A 17,851-nucleotide genomic window follows, 5' to 3' on the forward strand; every position below is an offset into this window, starting at 1 on the left:
GTCTAGAAAACTTTGCTTAAGACCCTTCAAAAATGAAGAAAGCAATACACAGTGGACCAAACCATGACTTCAGTTAGAGCTTTACAACAGTGCTGTGGAAGGTGGTGGTGTTTCCTTGGTGTTAAGAAGGGCAGGTTTTGACCCAAGAGCGTGGCTATTTTCAGTTGTTCAAATGTCTTTACCAGTAGAGGTTGTATGTAGAGCACTTTCCCAATCATTCCCTACAGGTGAACCATGTGTTTTCTCTGAAGCACTTAGAGAGAGGACCCCACCAGTCCAAACATTTATTAAAAAAATCACTCCTCTCTAGAAGGTTAATGCATCAGTGACTTAGACAGGTTGAACAAGCAGAGATGAAATATTCCTTTCCTGACCATGTACACTTCAGATACTGCTAATATATCTGGACAGCCAGAGCTGCAGCCACTGTACATCACAGTAGTCCAACACTGAATTCTTGAAAGTCATCTTTTTTGCTAATATTTGCATGTTATTTATTTTAAAACCCCTTTGACAAATCTCTGCTTTGTTTAAATAAATGATTTCCCCATTTTCATTTTGAATGAGGACATATTATTTCATAGAATCATAGAAGATTAGGGTTGGAAGAGACCTCAAGAGATCCACTAGTCCAATCCCCTGCTCAAAGCAGGACCAACACCAACTAAATCATCCCAGCCAGGGCTTTGTCAAGCCTGACCTTAAAAACCTCTAAGGAAGGAGATTCCACCACCTCCCTAGGTAACCCATTCCAGTCTTTAATACCCTCCTAGTGAAATACTGTTTCTTAATAGCCAACCTAGATCCTCCCCCACTGCAATTTGAGACCAGTGCTGCTTCTTCTTAGGGGTCACCAAATGAAATTAATAGGCAGCAGGTTTAAAACAAATAAAAGGAAGTTCTTCTTCACGCAGCGCACAGTCAACTTGTGGAACTCCTTACCTGAGGAGGTTGTGAAGGCTAGGACTATAACAATGTTTAAAAGGGGACTGGATAAATTCATGGTGGCTAAGTCCATAAATGGCTATTAGCCAGGATGGGTAAGAATGGTGTCCCTAGCCTCTGTTCGTCAGAGGATGGAGATGGACGGCAGGAGAGAGATCACTTGATCATTGCCTGTTAGGTTCACTCCCTCAGGGGCACCTGGCATTGGCCACTGTCGGTAGACAGATACTGGGCTAGATGGACCTTTGGTCTGACCCGGTACGGCCTTTCTTATGTTCTTATGTTCTGTCATCAACCACCACTGAGAACAGCCAAGCTCCATCCTCTTTGGAACCCCCTTTCAGGTAGTTGAAGGCTGCTATCAAATCCCCCTTCAGTCTTCTCTTCTGCAGACTAAACAATCCCAGTTCCTTCAGCCTCTCCTCATAAGTCATGTGCCCCAGCTCCCTAATCATTTTCATTGCTCTCTGCTGGATTCTCTCCAAATTGTCCACATCCCTTCTGTAGTGGGGTGGACCAAAACTGGATGCAATACTCCAGGTGTGGTCTCACCAGTGTTGAATAGAGGGAAATAATCACTTCCCTCGATCTGCTGGCAATGCTCCTACTAATACAGCCCAATATGCAGTTTGCCTTCTTGGCAATGAGGGCACATTGCTGACTCATATCCAGCTTCTCATCCACTGTAATCCCCAGGTCCTTTTCTGCAGAACTGCTGCTTAGCCAGTTGGTCCCCAGCCTGTAGAAGTGCACGGGATTCTTTCTTCCTAAGTGCAGGACTCTGCACTTGTCCTTGTTGAACCTCATCAGATTTCTTTTGTTCCAATCCTCTAATTTGTCTAGGTCACTCTGGACCCTATCTCTACCCTCCAGCGTATCTACCTCTCCCTTCAGCTTAGTGTCATCTGAGACCTTGCTGAGGGTGCAATCCATCCCATCATCCAGATCATTAATAAAGATGCTGAACAAAACTGGTCCCAGGAGCGACCCTTTGGGCACTACACTTGATACCGGCTGCCAACTAGACATCGAGCCATTGGCTCTCTTGGTTTCAAAAGGAGGTAGATGAGGTTGATTTTGGTTCTAAGCAGGATTTTGAACCTTATTATATTTGGCTTTGTGTATTGGCCAAGAAACTTACTGATCAGAGGCACCAGTAATGGTGGTAACCGAATGCTGTTCCTACTAACGGGCTGAATTCTTTCTTTGTCAAGGTGGTGTGAGCACCTGCTAGTTTATACTAGTTTCATCCTAGATCAGAAAGCAAAAGGTCAAAGTGGAACAGAAAAGTAGATGAAGCATTGTCCGTGTTCCCAGGTAACATCATTTTCTGATTAAAATTCGTATACACTTGCCTTGCAAGAGCTTAGTCATGGCTGTGAAAGCCAGTCTAGGAGCTATGCTGTAATTAGTTCGGGAAAAAGATAAAAGCCATTAAATATATATTCAGCATGTTAGTTCATGCATTTACTAAATAGGATAAACAAAGATAGCATCATACTTTCCTGTAAAACAGCCTGGCCACCCAAACACAAGTCCAGTGAATGGTTCCAGTTACACTAATGCCAAAATCTTTAGAACTACTACAATTAGGAAACTATTGAACTTTAACAGGAGTTTTGGAATTTTCAGAGAGTTATCCAAACAAAGATGCATCTCTTGCCGAAGAGTATGTAACAGTAGGTTGAAAAAAAATGCTATCTGGCCATTTTTGAGCAAATCAAATTTTCATTTTCATGGAATTTCAGTTTTACAATGAAATAAAGAAATATTTGTTGTTATTGTTGTTGTTTTGGAGGTGGTTGTTGGAAAACTAATTTCAACCACAATGAACATTTCCCAGGAAAACTTTAATTCACATCACATCAATTTTTCAATGACAAATGGGTTTGATAAAAAAAAATTTCCACAGCTGTAATATGCAGCTAGAGATGGGAAGATTCCCATTTTCTTCAATAAGCTTTGGATCAGACCTCAAGAGGAGAAATTCTGGTCTTAGGTATAACCTGTGTAATTGCAGAGTAACTCCGTTAACTTCAATAGGAGCTGCTGAGTGCTCTGCATGTTTAGAATTCACGCCACAGAAGGAGCTAAATGTGGACTAACCTTAGGCTCTCGTTTTGAAAAATTCTTGGCCTAAATGACTACAGAAGATGCAAGGCAGTGGAGGAGAGTGGAGAATCAGGTCCAATGAGTCTAGGAGAAAAAAATCCATGTTTTTTATTTTCAAATCATCAATAATAATTCAGTCACCTTTATATTAATGGTACACAATTTATTAGCCCTGTACAAACTATTAAAATTGGAAAACAGTAACCAAGAGGAGTAAACCTACCATTTCAATGTTAACAATTGGAGGAAGTTTTTAACCAATGTTTTTTCTAAACAAAAAAAAATTAAAGCTTGAAAAAAATTTGAAATTGATATTTCCACACAAAAAATCAATTTCAATTAAACCCCATTTTCCTCACACAGACGGTTTAATTAGAAGTTTTCTGACTAGCTCTGCACACTGATATTTCTCTTTTTATATACAGCTTTTTTCAGCACAAAACACTCACTGGAATAAAAGTCCTTTCCAGTAGCCATACTCTTTGAGAACTGCACAACTATAATTTAAAAGGCTTCATATACACACATCAAAGGGGTTCTATGATTTACATGAGTGAAGCTGGGTTAGTTTGTTGTGTCATCTTAACCTCAGAAGCAAGAAGCAGCTTGGCAAGGTAAGCTGGGGCGGGGAAGCCAGGAGGGGACCAGGGAGGGGTGGTGCGGCCTAGCCCAGTCCTGCTCCGGCTGAGCGCCCCAGCTTCGGCCCGCGAGTGGCCAAGCGCCCCGGCTCCGGCCGAGCAGCTCCGTGCCCAGGCCCAGCCCAGCGCCTCCGTCTCCGGCCGCAAGCAGCTCCATCCCCGAGCGGCCCCGGCCCAGCGGTTCTGGCCCCGAGCGGCCCCGGCCCAGTCCTACTCCATCCGAGCGCCCCGGGCCTGGCCTGGCCTGGCCCAGATTCTGGCCGAGCGACTCCAGCCTCGGGCCGGGGCCAGAGCCACTCAGCCAGAGCCTGGGCTGCTCAACCAGGACTGCGCTAGGCTGTCGCAGGGCTGGGCTGGGCCGCACCGCACCTCCCTGGAGCCCTCCTCGCTCCCCCGCCCCATCTTAGCTTGCCAAGCCTGGCTCCGGCCAAGCGGCTCCCCCCAGGCCTGGTCCCTGCCAAGCGGCTTTGGGTCAGCCCCAGCATGGTCCAGCGCCCCCGGCTCAGCCTCCAGCATGGTAAGGGAGCAGGGAGGGGGTGTTGGAAGAGGGCAGGAGAGTTTGGGGGGGAAGGGTGGATAGGGGTCAGGGCAGTCAGAGGGCAGGGAACAGGGGGATTGAATGAGGGCAAGGGTCCCGGGGGGCAGTCAGGAAGGATCAGAGGTTGGATGGGGTGGTGGGGGCCAGTCAGGGGCAGGGGTTCCACTTCCAGGGGTAGTCGGGGACAGAGCGAAGGGGTGGTTGGATAGGGCAGGGGTCCCAGGGGGCCATCAGGAATGAGAGGAGGGAATGGATGGGGTAGGGATCCGGGGGGGTGGGGCGTCAAAACATGTGGGGGGTTGGATGGGGCAGGAGTCCCAGGGCAGGCACGACCCCTTCGTGGGGTGAGGAGGAGGGAACCGGTTGTTAATTTTTTGGCAGTTCATCACTGATCATATCCCCCCTTTGTCAACTCTTTTCCAAGCTAAAAAGTCCCAGTCTTATTAATCTCTCTCCATACGGAAGCTGTTCCATACCCCTAATCATTTTTGTAAAATTTTACAGCCTGTAAGTCCATTCAGTCCTACTTCTTGTTCAGCCTATTGCTCAGACAATTTCACCTGAAAGTGAGAACAAACACTCTCATGGCACTGTTGTAGCTGGCATTGCAAGATATTTATGAGCCAGATGTGCTAAAGATTTGTATGTCTCTTCATGCTTCAACCAACATTCCAGGGGACACGTGTCCATGCTAATGACAGGTTCTGCTCAATAACAATCCAAAGCAGCGTGGACCGACATGTTCATTTTCACTATCTGAGTCAGATTTCACCAGCAGAAGGTTGATTATTTTTTTTAAGTGGTTCAGGTTCTGTAGTTTCCGCATCATAGTGTTGCTCTTTTAAGACTTCTGAAAGCATGCTCCACACCTCATCCCTCTCAGATTTTGGATGGCACTTCTCAGATTCTTAAATCTTGGGTTGAGTGCTGTAGCTATCTTTAGAAATCTCACATTGGTACCTTCTTTGCGTTTTATGGAATCTGCAGTGAAAGTGTTCTTAAAATGAACAACATGTGCTGGGTCATCATCTGAGACTGCTATAACATGAAATACATGGCAGAATAAGGGTAAAATAGAGCAGGGGACATACAATTCTCCTCCTAAGGAGTTCAGTGATAAATTTAATTAACACCTTATTTTTTTAAATGAGCATCATCAGCATGAAAGCATGTCCTCTGGAATGGTGGCCGAAGCATGAAGGGGCATATGAAAGTTTAGCATACCTGACATGTAAATGCCTTGCAATGCCAGCTATGGAAGTGTCATGCAAATGCCTGGTCTCACTTTCTGGTGACGTAAATAAGAAGACAGCAGCATTATCGCTTGTAAATGTAAACAAGCTTGTTTGTCTTTAGCGATTGGCTGAACAAGAAGTAGGACTGAGTAGACTTGTAGGCTCTAGAGTTTTACATTGTTTTGGTTTTTTTAGAGTGCAGTTATGTAACAAAAACAAATGTACATTTCTAAGTTGCACTTTCACAATGAAGAGATTGCACTACAGTACTTGTATGAGGTGAATTGAAAAATACTGTTTCTTTTGCTTATCATTTTTTACAGTGCAAATATTTGTAATAAAAATAATGTACTTTGATTTCAGTCACAACACAGAATAAAATATCTATGAAAATGTAGAAACACATCCAAAATATTTAATAAATTTCCATTTGTATTCTATTAACAGTGCAATTAAAACTTTGATTAATAGCGATTAATTTTTTAATCGCAATTAATTTGTTAGTCATGTGAGTTAACTGTGATTGACAGCCCTTCATATATATCTATACACACACACACACACACCCTTTGTTATATATTGGATGGATCACCTAACCATTAAAAAAAAGTGTTTTGAAAATAAAACCCTTTATAAAATGTCTATATTTCAGAGCTCTACCCTCATGATTTTTTTTTGGGGGGGGGGCGGGGGTCGAGAAAGGTGGAGACACAATCCGCTTTCCTGTTAAAGCTTTTAAAATGTATTTATTTCAGAGGACAGTTCTGCCATGGCTTAGTATCCACTCGTGATCCTGAGCAGGTCACTTAGCCTTCTGTGCACCTCACTCTCCCCCATCTGTAAAACAGGGATAGTGTTTCCCTGCCGGTGTAAAACACTTTGAGGTCTACAGCTATAGGGTGCAGTAAAGGTGCAACCTAAGAATCTCATGATGCCAACAGAGGGGTTACAGAAATCTCATGAGCCTGGTGTGTACATTCTAGCTCAAAGAATACTACGTGAAGTCTCAAATGTAAACCAGTTTCACGCTGAGCATTAATATCATTGTAAAATATATGTACAGACAAGAAGTAAGGAGTAACACATACACACTGAAAATATGGTTTGGTTTTTTTAAATCTGAATCAACCAAATTCACCACCAAAGGTGAAAAAGAGGATTTCCTACAGACGGGAGATAAGAAATGGGTTTCTGTCAGGACATAAATTAAGCATTGTAAGCTAACAGAATGTATGCCCATTGTAACCGGGTGCAGACTCACCCAGCAGCACCCCCTGCTGGTCATCTTGGGGAATTAGCTTCCAGCCTCTGGCGCGCCCCCTGTCGGCTAGTGCCACGCTACCACTGGCCCCTGTGTCCCTCCCGGACCCCAGGTGACCCTTTCAGTGGGTGCTGCCCCCTGGCAGTACCCCCACTATTTCTCCAGGTCTCCCCACTCAGGGGAATCCCCAGCCACTACTCCCACCTCACCTCAGTCGTAGGCTACTGCCACTCACCAACCCACCCCTGCATCCTGGGCAGACTGCAGTGTCAGCCACTCATCATAGGCAAGGTTGGGTCTAGACCTGCTGCCTCTACCTATTGCTCAACCCCAGTACTTGTCTTAGGCCCTCAGCTAGGCCCACAGCCTGGGGGTTTTCCAGACTGGAGCTCCCCAGCTCCTCTAGCCTTCCCCCAGCCCTGCTCCACTCCCAGTACCCTGCTCAGCTCCCTGCAGCCAGGCCCTTCTCCCACTATTAGCAGCCTCTTATAGGGACCAGCTGGGCCTGATTGGGGTGTGGCCCCAGCTGTTACTGCCTTCCCCAATCAGCCCAGGCTTTCCTTCCCAGCCTCAGCCCCCTCCCAGGGCTGGCTTTAACCCTTCCAGGGCTGGAGCAGGTGACCGCCCAGCTACACCCATTTATATACAAAGTCAAATGGTAACAAAGGTGTAAAATCAACAGGAATTGAATCCACAGGAAAAAACAAGCCCTGGGAGTTATCCTGTCTCTAAATAAAGACAATGTCCTGTGGAGGTATTGCTATGAGGCAAAGAAGACAGCCTCGTATCCTGCACCTAAGACGTTAATGGACAGCGCATGTACGTTCATGAAAACAGGACCTCAACCAGCTGTGGTTGAAAATGTTGTAGAGGACTTTGGGCGAGAAGCTTCTTCAGACAGGAGGTTGGCGGTTAAGTTTAATCTCCAGCAAGCGTGTTACATTTTTGTTTTGCATGTAACCATTCGTTTCTAAAATGTTCTTACTCACTATCACTTGAATCTTGGCTATCAAATTTATTCTTGTTTTCACAATAAATATATTGAAGTGCTGTGATGTTCAGCATGGTGCGGATCCTGCGTTGACTCTTACAAGCTGGTGTGTTCTGTTCCTTTGGGAACAGCAAACCTGATAGTTCTGAGAGAAGCCAGTGTCAGGGGCTGATATCAGAGGGGGGAATGCTTCAGAGGGTTTCAGGGTGTAGTGAGCACCTATTTTTAACCTGCAGGCAAAGTAAGGGCTGGCATAGCCAAGAGAGGGCTTGGGTACACACCTAAGCACCAGCAAGACTCCCTCATGCTAGAGGCAGAGGGTAACAAGGTGCCTCACAGTCCTGGGTACCCCAAGAACCATCAGAAATGGTGTTCTTATTAATATTTATCCTGGCTGGTTGCAGTGTAACACCGCAGGTGACTTAGCCAACCAGAAGAATTTATGTTAGTTCTCTTGTATAGCACAATCTAAGGTACCGGTCCTGCAATGACTTACACCAGGATTATGCAAAGTTGCTGAAGCTGATGAGGCTACTCACAATGTGTAAAGTTAAGCAGGTGTGTAAGTCTTTGCAGAATTGGGTCCCTACTGTTTTAAAGTAACAGTGGTGTGGGCACTTTCTTACACTTAAAAATATTTCCTGCCCATCGTGTCACAGCCATTCTATTATCTGCCTGTATCAGTGTGAAATCGAAGTATCTGGAGGTGGGATTGTAGCTGTGTGAGTTCTGCAGTGCTGTACATACAGCAAAGTGAAACAATTAAAGGGCCTATCCAATGCCCACTGAAGTAAACGGACAGGCTCCTGATGATTTCAATGGGCATTGGAGCAGACCCTAAGTGCTAGAAGAACACGTTCTCATGCTTGTGGCAACAGACACCTGTTATTGACACAATTTGGAAATCCTAACTGCAGCAAAAAGCCATCCAAACCCAAGCCCCAGCCTCCCGCTGTGCTCCCACAGTGGCTTCAGACCAGTACTAAATCACTGCAGAGCACAGACATCTCAAAGAGAGTCAGAGAATACACATGGTAGTAAAAGACTTTGCGGAGGCATTACATAATGATAATCAGTTCAGGAAGCCTATGCTTTCAGCATTGAAAACTAAATGAAATTTTAAAGCCACAAAGCAAAGCAGAAAGAAATAGAAGAATGAAGGCTCTGGAAAAGTAAATGGCAAATGATGTAATTCAACTTCAATTTGTGGTGGGGTATTTGGCAAAAAGAGTAACATAAATGGAGAAAGAGAAATACAGTCTGTAAACAGATTTCTGTATTCATGTCCTTGGGTGCTAGCACTGGGCCAGATCGTTCCACTGAATTCCGTGCACAGATGTGCCCGTTCTACAGCACTGCCTTCCCTGAGTGGGTAGGGGATATGAACAGCAAGACACGAAAACAGGGCTTAAAAGATGAGCACGGTCCCCCTCCCCTTGTCATCCTGATTTGCAGCCAGAAGCAACATCCACTCTTCTGCACCATCCCTCTGTGCTGGTGCTAGAGTCCAGGGAAAGTATTATCCTGGAAGCAGGGATCCAGTGGGATAATAATACTATATAGCTCCCGTATAGCACTTTTCATCCATCGCTCAGTAGCACTGCCAGGGAGCTAGCATGAGCAGTGGGGTGTGGAACAGATGCAGAGGCATAGAGCTCTGCATGGATTCTGGGAGCTGAGCCGGCTGCTCAGCCAGTGGGCCCCACATAGGACCCATCCCCAACAGAGCAGAAGCAAACACACACAAGTGCCTCTCTAGATGGGGATAACAGGGCCCTGGCTTGTTGAGTCCAAAAGATTTTTAAATCCTGGATCGCACGTTAGACAGGCTAGAAGACAGATCATTGAAAACATTCCCTTCCTCCTCTAGTTAGAAATATTTTTTTAACTTAACTGAAGGATTAGATATCAGCACCCAGGTTTGTGATGCATTGTGTCATCGACATAATGAATCCCTCATTTCCCTCTTTTCCACTTCAGTCAAGCTCTATCAAATGCTCTCAAACCATTACGGTAACAGTGTGATGACAGTTTAATTAGATCAAGACTTTGCAAGAGGAAGAATACTGGAAACAGAGACAGTTACGGATTACAGTCTGAGCCTTCGCTACCTACCCCTCTTCCAGCCCACCTACATCCAGTGCTACCTCAGGAATGCCAGGAGAGAAAGACATTTCCCCCCTCCCCCACACACAGATAATGTATCCCATTTGAGGGTTATCAGTTAATCTAAATGACAGGGGTTACAGTGTCAGCCATTCTTTCTGTCTCCATATTTCTGAGAAGCAGAATACTGCTTTTGGCATTCCAGGAAGGCATTCGCAGAATGAACAGTCAAGAATGGTAATGCAGAGACACCTAAGGTGAAATTCTGACCCCAGGGAAGTCAATGGCAAAACTCCCAGTAACTTCAGTGAGGCCAGGAGTTCAGCCCTGGGATTTTCATAAAGAACAGAAGAACACATTAGATGGGGAGGCCACTATTTTAAGAATATTTATAACTAATAAGCCTGTAGTGCCACTCAGCTGAGTGTCTCAAAGAACCTGACCATCATTCACAGACTCCAAGGCCAGAAGGGACTGTTACGATCAGGTAGTCTGACCTCCTGTATAACACAGGACAGACAACTTCCCCCATCAAAATTCCTAGAGTAGATATTTTAGAAAAAACATCCAATCTTGATTGAAAAATTGCTAATGATGGAGAATCCACCATGAGCCTTGGTAAATTTTTCCAATTGTCCATCGATTAATTCAGGCTTGCAGCACTACCACTGAAGGAGCTATCATGTCCATTTTACAGGTATGTAAATTAAAGTACAAAGGATGGAATTCACAAGGGGAGGACTTAGTAGTTGCAATGTTGAGCACTGTAGTCCTTAACTTTTATATGCCTGTGACACAGCCTTGGCAAAAGATCCCCTGTTCTTTGCAAACATTTCTTATTTAGACCTTAGGAACTCACTATACCAAACATGTCTAGCAGGGTATTTATCTATAAAAGGTAACATGCATGGTATACAAGCAGCTCATAACTTGTCAAGATTCATGAACTTTGTGAGATGCATGTACAGGTAATATTTAAGGAATAGTGTATTTATACTGAAAGTATGCTCTATGGACCTGGAGTAGAAACTGGTCACCAGGAGATAGTATATCTGAGTAATGGCCTGTTTGGGTAAGAGGGGGACTTGTCATGCCAACCTGTTTGCAATGCAGGCCTCAATTGTTTAGCCTTGCACAGTACTAAGACTTTGAATGGGAAACCATCAGAGGCAATGACAAACAATCAAAACCACTTAACAGCAAAGAAGAAATTTAAGATGGGGGTTTGCCCTATCTGTGAATAGAAACAAAATGTCGTTTCAATATAACAGACTAGGGAGAAGCACTCTTTATCCTTTCAGTGAGGAAACCTGTTGCAAACATTTTCCTGGATCCTGGTTCTTGTGAACTAGCTAGCTCAGCAACTGACAACTTTGGGCAGGAAACCTATTTTCTTAGATAGAAAACTATTAATAGTAACTATTAATAAAGTGTAGACCCAGGTTCATGTTTTATGATTTTGGTTTTGGTTGTTACCGTTTGTTTTCATCACTCTCTTGTTTCTGGCTCAATCTTTATTCTCTGTTAACTAAATCTACCTTTGTTTTACTATAAGTGGTCACAAGTGCTGTGCAGTTTAAGGTAAAACTGGTAAACTGAGGCACACTACACTTCTGGGGGAAGAGAAGCTGGATTCTGAGACTAGCCAGTTCAGGGGCTGGCAATCACGATGGAATGATTCAAAGTGCACCTGTTGTTAACCTGCAAGGCAGAGGAAAGAGTTTGAGTGGCAGAAGGGCTGGCAGCATCAGAGAGCTGACACCCAGCCACCACTGGAGGCAGGGTGTAATAAGGTGACCCACAATCCTGGGTCAAAGTGCCCTGCCACCAAGTGGGATTCATGATCTGGAGTTAGCCGTTCAGACTCCCTATACAATGCATGGGGAGAGATAGGTGCCTAAAAGTAGGATTCACAAAAACCTGCAATCTGAGCAGGGAGCCACTTAACCTAGCCAATAGGAAGTGCCAATGAGAGCGGTAGACCTGGTGTCCCACCCCGGAAGAAGAGAGACAGGCGTTTCTCTCTGCTTGGTATCCCCAGCCATGACTCCTTTCCTGAAGTTAGGCACCTAAGCCAGAGCAATTGAGGTGCTGCTGTCTCCCCACCCCAATAACTTTTAGCCCGCTGATTAGAGCACTCATTCAGGATGGAGGAGACCCAGGTTCAAATCCCCTCTTTGCCTGATGTGCAGACGAGATTGAATGTGGGAGTTGTCTCTCCACAAGAAGACCCCAATGGTGGATCAGGCACATATACAGGACTTTCTAGTACTCTGCGGCTGTGAAGGCAGATGAGGGCGGCAGCAGGAAGGAGGCCCCTGGTTGTCTTGGATCTCCTTGCCACTGGTCAGGGTTTTCCTCCTGTCAAGTTTTGTGGGGTTACTACCTGCGCACCGGTTTCCCCATGTTAAAATATTTCACGCGCAGGCCTCTCTCTCCTAGGAGGGTGCCCTAACCCCCAGGCTATGGCAGAGCTCTTTCCATCTCTCCTGTCGAAGCCGTTCCACTTTGTACAACTCCTTAAATATGAATTAGATCAGAGAGAGAGAGCGAGACCGGCTCTATGTGCTGGTGGGTAGCGCAATCACCCAGGAGGCAGGAGACTCAGGGATCAGTCCTCCTCTGCCTGTGGATATTACTTATTTATATGCAGTGGAATGGCTTCAACAGGGGAAGTTGAAACAGCCCTGCCTCAGGGTACCCCCTCACCCAGGGCACTCCTTAGGAGAGGGGAGACCCAAATTCAGTCTCTTCTCCAAGGCAGCCAGAGGGGGGAATTTAACCTGGGTATCCCATATCTTGGGTGAGGGCCCCTAACCACAGGGCTAAGGTTTATTAGCCGGGGAAGGGAACCATCACCACCACCTCCTCTGGCCATTCTGCATGGGATTAGATGTTCTCTTAGCACATTGATCAGCTTAGGCCCCAAAGGCTAGCTAGGTGTGGGAATGTCTCATCTGAGAATCCTGCCATGATTTAGGAGCTCATCTCCCGGGTGGTGTCAGGACCGAGGCAGCTGTGTGCACGCCCAGTCACCAAATTTTAAGTTTCCATGATTAAAGTCCCTGAAAGGCACATAGTTGCTAAGCTAGGGGGAGGGGGGGAGCGTGGTGAACACCAGCGATGCCTAAATGTTGGACTTAGGGGCCTAGCTTCCACGTTAGGCACTTAGGGCTGCCTTGTGAATCTCACCCAGGGAGGAACTGGTTTGCTCCATTTAGTGGCAGAGAACAGAGCTTAGGGATTTTGACCCATCATAGACCTCACTGCAAAAAAATAACCAGTCGCAAATAAATGTTACCTTTGGCACTAGTTTCTGTGGGACAGCACACTATTCAGTCAGTAGAATTCAGAAACCCAGAGCTAGTATGTTTTGCAGATCTTGTGCCAGCATCTTATTGCTGAGAACCGTTCTACAGTATAACTGGGTAGTTAAATAACTGCTTTTCAAGTGCATATTTAATCAGCACTTCTCCCTCCCACCAGTTATTTGATGCTCTTAATGTCATACATTTTCTGCAGTATTCCCGGTTCCTTTACATTTCACGTCTGCTGACTCACAGAAAGTCACATTGGCATTGCTCAGTGAGTTTAGATGCAGGGCTGTAAGATTAAAGGCATTTGCTGTTCTACTGCTACTATTTCCTACCTAGTTTCTAAACTAATCTGCACTCATATGTTGTTAGATGTTGGGAAAATGCCTGCTCCGACCTCTGCAAGTACATTAGAAGGGAAACTGTCTCTTCCTCACATGCTATTCCCCATCTAGCACTATCAGGGCTCTGTTACTGTAGTAATGGAGTATCTCACAGTCTTTAATGTATTTATCCTCCCCACACCCCTGTGAGGTCGGGCAGCACTATTAACCCCTTTGCACAGCCATGGAGCTGAGACACAAGTGACTTGACCAAGGTCACATAGGAAAGTCTGTGGCAAAGCTAGAGATTGAACCTGGGTCTCTCAACACCCAGCCTACTGCCCTAATCAGACCTTGCTTCCTTTTGACACAGCACATAACAGCTAGCAAACAACCTCACCACAAGGGCCCTGCTCCTCCCTCACCTGGCAGTCAGCAGCAGGCACATGTGACTCCTTTTCTGGAGCAGCAGGAAGGTGTGGTTTCAAGGCCCATGCTCCCCACTTGCTTCGGGTCAGCCTGCTCAGCACACCAGAGGCTGCTCCATTCCAGCCACCATAAGACTGTGCCATAGGCCTTGATCCAGAGGCCACTGAAATCAATAGGAATCTCTCCATTGACTCAGCAGGGCCAGGATTTCACATACAGGTTGAAGTGATGCAAAAGACAATCAGGTGTATCCTTTCCCCATCCATTAAACCTAAGCTACAACTACAGGGTCAAATGCTGGAGTCTTTAGGCTTCATTCTCCATTCACCTACAGTGTTGTAAGTTCTGAGTAACTCCACCGAGCTATAGCTGGATAACAATAGTCTAAGGAAAAGGGAAGTGAGCACCTTGTGAAATCCTGATGCAGGAACGTCTCCTGTTGGAGACACTGATGTTTTGCCTGAGCCCATTACTGTGATTCTTGTACTTTCTCCACTAACATTTCCCTGTAAGTAACTGATTGTTAATTGCTTACAAGACAGATACTTTGTATTGCATGTTGAACATTACTGTCACTAGGGTCAGGTGACATGGTGTCATAAACAGTTAGTTAAGGTTTTTGTCTACCTGTAAAGGGTTAACAAGCAGTACCTGTGGACACCTGACCAGAGGACCAATGAGGAACAAGATTAATTAAGAGGGTCAGACATCTTGTATATTGCTCCATCTTGGGGACAGAGATGACACATGGCTTTTCACTTAATTATCAACCTATCCTGCCTCGGGGAGAGCCATCAGTACCACACTATGGCCATGTTAACAATATCTGAACCAAACTCTCTTCTTATCTAAACCAAAGTAAGTCCAGAGTAACTTCATTGACTCCTGTGCATCACACTTACTCCAGGGGGACTATGGCTATGTCTACGCTACACTGAAAGAAAGCGTTTCTGCTGGTGCTGGAATGACATTAGCTATGCTGACAGAAGCACTCTTCCAGCAGTAGAGCTGCATCTGCACTGGGTGAGTTTTTGACATGGCTATGTGATTAGGGGAGTGGTTTTTCACACTACTAGCCAACAGAGCTATGCTGGTATAAGTTAGAAGTGTAGCCCACACCCGAAAGCACAATTTGGTTTTCTGTGTTACTGTGCTTGATGTTTCCTGTCCTCATGGAACTCATTTTGAATAAAAGTACTCATGTCCTCTCAGCTTTAAGAGCTTCATTTTTAAATTTTAATGAACATCACACGAGAGGAAAAAACCACACACATAGCCGCTATTCAAAATTAGCTTTTTTGGGGTGCTTTGGAGAAGAATTTCACTTCTCTATAGCCCAACTGGGACTGAAAGCCATCCAGATTAGCAGCATATACTGAAAAGCTTATCATGTAACTCCCAGCTCTGAAAGAAAGCTTTTTACCTTTTGTCTTCTGCTAGGCTTTTCTTTTGAATGTATAGCACATTAATGGGAATGCACTATTGAACTACCTTGCATAATACAAAGGATCGTTGCTTAAATTATACTTAAATTACTAGTAAAGAAGCTGAAGGGGTCTCACCTCCTAGGCTTTTATGAGCTCATCATAAATAAGGCTGCGATTATTTCACTGAGGTTGCAATAGTCACGGATTCTGTGACTTTCCATGTATCTTCGTAACTGCTGTAGTGGCTAGTGCCGCTGATGTCAGGGCCACCCGATCTGCTGATCCCAGGGCCAGCTGCTTGGGCGCCCAATGGCCAGCTGGCTGGCCACAGGCAGTTGGCCCCAGGGACTGCGCGAGCAGGGGCAGGTACAACTGGTCCCAGGGACTGCCCAAGCAGCAGTCCTGGGGGCCACCCCGGGGCCAGCCGCACTGCCTGCTGCTTGGGTAACCCCGGGCAGCTGGCTCCAGGGACTACCATAACAGCAGTCAGTGTGGCTGACTCTGAGGAGTGCCTGAGCAGCAGTCCTGGGGGTGCCCTGGGGACCGCCCGAGGAGGAGCAGCCCCAGGATCACCCAGAGGCTGTCTGGAGAGCGGTCCCTGGGAGTAGCGGCTGTGGGGAAGTCAACTCCCAGCACTGGAGCAGGCTCCTCCCAGAGCAGCAGGGCCCCAAAAGTAGAGATTTAGTCAGGGGTATTTTTGGTAAGTCATGGACAAGTCACCACCTGTGATTTTTTTATTTATTGTCCCTGACCTGTCCATGACTTTTACCAAAAATACCTGTAACTAATTCTTAGCCTTACTAATAAAGCTATGGTTTTTCTCAAGTATTTGTTCGTTCCCCCATTTAACATATACCTTGCTTGCTTCTGTGCAGAAATACTGTAGATAGGGTGACCCACCATTGGACCACCCCTAACAAGTCTGGGCATAACAATGCTTTTGTCTCTAGCACCCCCTGCTGACTGTCACTCCTTTCTTGCAACTCAGCTTCTGGACAGATCACTTTTAGTTCCACCTCTTCCAGAGTAACAAGAGGTCTGACAAATATTAGTCCCAATCCTTATATCTGGTCTTTGGCCTTCAACTCCAGGCCCCTTCACTCAGGGCTTTCAGTAGTTTTTATTCCCTTCTCAGAGGCCACATACCCTCTCACCTGTGGTAGTACAGGAACCAAGACCATACACCCAGTAGCCAAGGTCTGCTTCATCAGATTCCTTGCTGTTGCCTCCCTAGACTCCTTCCTACTATAGCCTGTTTTCAGGCCTTCTTCCCAGCTCCTTGTCAGATCCTTGTAATGAGTTACACATTCCAGGGCTGTGTTCTGGGGCCACCACAACCCTCACATCAAGCAGGGTTCCACTCCCCAGGCCTCCCTGCCTATGAGTCCTATCCTTGCAGGGCTCTTCCTGCTCCTGGGACCAGCCTCTGCCTGGGTGAGCCAGTTCTTCCCCTTTACCTCAGGGCCCTGCACAAGCCTCCGACCCAGCAGGATATCCCATCTCTGGCCAGTTCCATCACAATCTTTTCTGTACCTGTTCCTGCTGCTTCTTCCCTTTCCTCTGCTGTCTACCACCATACAGTGGCTGCAGAGTTCTCACTGACCTGTGTTCCTTCCATGACAAAGAACCAACTCCTTCCCAGCTGGGTTTGATCACCAATTATGGCCAACACCCCGCCAGGTGCCACACAGTGAGGTAATTGGACTTAGGCTCCTGCCAACCCGTGGCTAACCAGTGTAGGGTTTACTCAGAAGGCTCCTCTTCTCCCTCTTCCAGTGCTGAGTGTTCTCTATATGAGATTCACATTCTGATCCAAACTCAAGCGTGTGGCTGAACTACAGGCATTGAAAGTCCTCCAGGCACAGGGTCATAATGTCAGTGTACATGGTGTGTGGCAGTTGTCCATAGAAATACCAAGATGCAATGGGATACATTAAGGAGAAGATTTTAGTCCTAGGAACACAAGCAAGAAGCTCTGGGGGATGGATAGCTCAGTGGGTTGAGCATTGGCCTGCTAACCTTAAGGTTTTTGAGTTCACTCCTTGAGGGGGCTGTTTTGGGGAGAAAATCTGTCAGGGATGGTACTTGGTCCTGCTGTAAAGGCAGGGGACTAGACTCAATGATCTTTCAAGGTCCCTTCCAGTTCTATGAGATAGGTATAGCTCTAATTAAAAAAACAAAAAATTGAGGTAGCCTGACTCCAGAGAAAGGTTCTTTCTGACCCCAATTAGTTAGAAGTTGATTTATGCCCTGAAGCTTGAGGGTTTAAGTCACTTCCAAAACTCTAGTTTTTTATTATTGTTTTGGTCTTAAAGTGGTTTTATTTATTATCCAATCCTCTTTGAATCTTTTGGCCTCAATGATATCCTGTGGCAATGAGTTCCAAAGGCTAATTGTGCATTATGTGAACAAGTATTTCCTTGTATTAGTTATGAATTTCCTGCCTTTCAATTTCTTCAATTGCCCCCTTGTCTCTGTTTTACAAGGCTGTGACTAGAGGACTGGAACCACCTCCTCTGTAACATTCTCCAC

General features: G+C 45.8%; 1 long non-coding RNA gene across 1 annotated transcript in view; it reads right to left on the reverse strand.

Moving 5' to 3' along the window:
- Nucleotides 1-16,931, reverse strand: part of LOC120405567 — a 31,348-nt gene extending 14,417 nt beyond the window's left edge. Inside the window, exons 1-2 of the long non-coding RNA XR_005598678.1 lie at nt 16,853-16,931; nt 3,052-3,141 (exon numbers count right to left, since the gene is read on the reverse strand). This is a non-coding gene — a long non-coding RNA (uncharacterized LOC120405567). The remainder of the gene's footprint in view (nt 1-3,051; nt 3,142-16,852) is intronic.
- Between the last annotated feature and the right edge of the window lie 920 nt (nt 16,932-17,851).

The sequence above is a fragment of the Mauremys reevesii genome, linkage group 5, assembly GCF_016161935.1.
Source record: "Mauremys reevesii isolate NIE-2019 linkage group 5, ASM1616193v1, whole genome shotgun sequence".
Lineage (NCBI taxonomy): Eukaryota > Metazoa > Chordata > Testudines > Geoemydidae > Mauremys > Mauremys reevesii.